At 29.0% G+C, this 3,886-nt stretch overlaps 1 long non-coding RNA gene across 1 annotated transcript; it reads left to right on the top strand.

The window, feature by feature from the left end:
• Positions 1 to 644: 644 nt before the first annotated feature.
• On the top strand, positions 645 to 3,494 carry LOC127736805 (uncharacterized). The gene is made up of 2 exons (XR_007999184.1): positions 645 to 764; positions 2,806 to 3,494. It is a non-coding gene; the product is annotated as an uncharacterized LOC127736805 (long non-coding RNA).
• Positions 3,495 to 3,886: the final 392 nt, after the last annotated feature.

A 3,886-nucleotide genomic window follows, 5' to 3' on the forward strand; every position in this document is an offset into this window, starting at 1 on the left:
TCTTTCACGAAATACAATCCTGCTGAAAGAAGAATATAATTTTCGAACGCATTTACAATGTCTTTACTTCGGCCGACATTCCTTGGCTAAATTTCAGTCATTATATATATATTATAATCAAACATAAGATACATGTAAGTTTCTTTTTATTTTGGGGGTATATTTAAAAAAACAGTTGTGTGTGAAGATAATGACAAAAGATGAATTACAATCGTATTAAAAATATTGCGGCACATCAATTTTCCGCCTTTAGTGTCAATCTTTGTTTCAATATAATTATATAGTTTTTTGTAATACAAATAAATAGATATAAATAACACAATTTTTTGTTCAGGTCAGGGTATAAATTTTTCAATACAGTTGTACAAATTTAGACCATATTCATTGATATTAAACAAAACCAGTTGTTTTGTGAGAAATACACTTACCTAAACTCATTTGTACTTTCAATCTTATTTAAAGAGCATGCCTTATGCATATCATTTTTTCAATGAATCCGCATGATAACTATATGTGGTAAATCCTATATACGATAATCCGTAGAACAAAATGTTCTATTTAAATAACATAATAATGCACACCAATGTGTATCACTATACGATTGGTGTTCAACAGAGCGACGTAGACACATATGAGTACTCAGGACTGAGTATATATTGCTTCTCAAAGTATCACAATTTAGTTTACCATTTAATTTACAAGATGTGTCCTGGTCCACCATACAGGGATACAGGCATTACTTCGGAAAAGATAGATAAAATAACGTAAGTTATTGAAGATTTGTACGAATTGCTTTTTGATTAACAATCATGTTATTGGTCTGCATCAGGCTTGGGACGAATTACATTGCAATGTAATGCACTATATTACAATTACTTTTGCAAAGTAATGCATTGAATTACACATTACATTTGTAAATTTTATAATCAAACATTTTAAATAACAACAAGAAGTCACAAAATATTCTAGCATATATATGCAGTAAGTGTTCCATTTATTAAATTTAAGTATACATGTAGGTCTGAAGGCCGTACTGTGACCTATAATGGTTTACTTTTACAAATGGTGACTTGGATGGAGAGTTATCTCATTGGCACGCATACCACATCTTCTTATGTCTATGTAAAATGTCTTTGTCTAATTATTAACATCATAAGGGTTTCAAAGGTTTTATCGTTCTTTGTCATTCTTTGTTTCAAGGTACTTATAAACATCTCTGTGTTTTTTTTTTCTAAAAAGAAATTACATAGATGAAGCTTAATACTTATATTAACTTACTGTTAAATTTACTTTCATACATATACATTTTTTTTTTTTATTTCAATCAAAATATTTACTGAGAATTTCTTTCCTAATTATATAATAACCACAGAGCTTAATTAATGACGAAGTGTCAAAGTGGTGAAAATATTGATTGTAAAACAAACTCATTAGTGTTTTATGACAATGTTCAATTATCTGTTATTTAATCATGACAAGGTATACATCGATCTTTTGACAACAATGGAATACAGTAATGCTTTTCAAATATCAATCTTTTTATGCAGGAAAATGTATGCAATAAAATAAGAAATCGATCTGATATACAGTGTTGTGTTATTCATTTATAATTTTTATTTGGTCATTCTAGTATTTATACAATTTTTTTTCAAGTATTACCTGGGGCAAGGCTTAATATCCAAATTCCTTCTAGTGATCTATGTAAAGGGTGAAAAAGAAATATTAAAAAAAAATCTATATTTAAATGATTATGTTCTAATTAATCAAGAAATCTTCAATTCTTCTTTTATAATAGTTAAATATCCAACAATCTGTTAAAGATATATAATATGTGAAAAAAGTAATGATATGTAATGCAATGTAATGCATGAAATTACACAACTATTTGCTAAAGTAATGCATTAAATTACAATTACATGTAATGCAAAAATTGCTGCATTACACATTACATGCAATTACTTGGAAAAATGTAATGCATTACCATGCATTTCAATTACAAATGTGCATGTTTCCATGCCTGGTGTGCATACAATTTATGTATAGCTATTCTTCAATAATTAATGGTGTGTTCAATTTTACAATTGTTTTGAAATACATTTTTAATGAAAGGGTGACGATTTACATTGTGTTTATGTTACATTTAAGGATGCTGGTTAGTCTTCGTCTATTTTCGATTTTGAAATAGCAGAAAACAATCGGTCTATATCTTGATTAAAATGTGCAAATTATGAGAGTAGTATTTGATTCATGTGAAAGACTTTCAGTGTAACTATAGAATATTATATGGTATATCATATTAACGGCTGTATTTACCAAAACAAACAGAATATTTTTGTTAGATTTTTTTGTTTCAACTTTGCCACATAAAGGGAGATAACTCATATAGACCTGATTAAAGGAGAGATAACTCATATAAAGTAACTTTTATAATAAAGTGTGTTGTGTTTTCCATTTATAGTGATGCAAGAAAACCAAACCAGTGAACCCATTTTTTTCTATTTCTTATCTGAAAGCATATTATTAGAGCTATATTCTCATATTTTATCATACAATTCTATGGTGTAATTTTCTTTTTTGTCATACAAAATTGTGTTTTCTATGCATTATCTAGTAAAAATCTGACAGTTTTGCACAACCTGTAGTGTGTAAAAAAATCCGGTGACCAATACTGTTTAATATATTTTTTGAAAAAAAAGCATAATATAAACTACATTTTCACAAATTACTAAAAATATTTATGGATATATAATGAAGATACCCTCTCCTATCTACCTTAGGTTCAAAATAAAGTCTTTTGTCTTACAGGGAGTTGGCTGTTGGAGACCATTTGGCCATATATGGCCATTTTCATCGACTTAAATACTTCCATCACGGCGTTTATGTGAAAACAGACCCACCTACGGTTGTTGAATTCAATGGAGATGGAAAATCAAAATCAAAAATCAGAGCTGTAGATCTGAACATTTTCAGGGACAAACGAAATTTATATAGAGTAAATCATACAACGCGCCATTCTGGTAAAAAAACAGCTGAAGATGCTTTGCGTATTGCTGGAAATAACCCCGACGAATGGGGAAAGTATCACATACTAAACAATAATTGCGAACATTTTGCTAGTTTTTGTGTAACAGGTAAAAAAACTTCTGAACAAATTGCAAGAATTATCGATCCACAGTTATTACAATTATGTTATGCGAAACAATCTCCTTTAAGGAGCTGAAAAGGTGGAATTTTGAGATGTTATACATTATGATTTTCCTTCAAAAAGTGTGAATCGACATACTTTCCTTCGATTTTCAAGATATCCCCGTACTTGGTGAAGTTATATATCAACAGAACTGTATTATTGTTGGGTTTTTATTCAAACTGCGTTGATTTTAAATCAATTTCATAAATGAGAGTTCATTTTTTTAATTGTGATTTCTAATTTGTCAATTGTCGTTTTGTATAACTGTATAGTATTTATACAGAATAAACTATTTCTTTCAATTGTTTGTTTGACGTATTCTTTTATTCTAACTTACAATGTATTAACAAACGTCTTAAAAACGAAAGTTGCTTGTAAGGAACATACAATATGTGTTTTCCCCATGAACATTCATATTCTGAAATGATGCATGATACACAACTTTACCAAAAAATTGTCTATACCAGAGTAAGTCATTTTATAAATTGTAGTTGTATGAGTTGTACTAGTTTCTAAATTTCTTTGTTACAGTTACATTTCGAAAAATGTTTGAATCAGTCCTTAATAAACTGAATAACGTTTACAACAACTGTTACAACCATAAAATTTAGAATGGAAATGGGGAATGTGTCAAAGAGACAACAACCCGACCATAAAGCAGACAACAGCCGAAGGCCACCAATGGGTCTTCAATGCAGC

This window comes from Mytilus californianus, unplaced genomic scaffold, assembly GCF_021869535.1.
Source record: "Mytilus californianus isolate M0D057914Y unplaced genomic scaffold, xbMytCali1.0.p SCAF_37, whole genome shotgun sequence".
Lineage (NCBI taxonomy): Eukaryota > Metazoa > Mollusca > Bivalvia > Mytilida > Mytilidae > Mytilus > Mytilus californianus.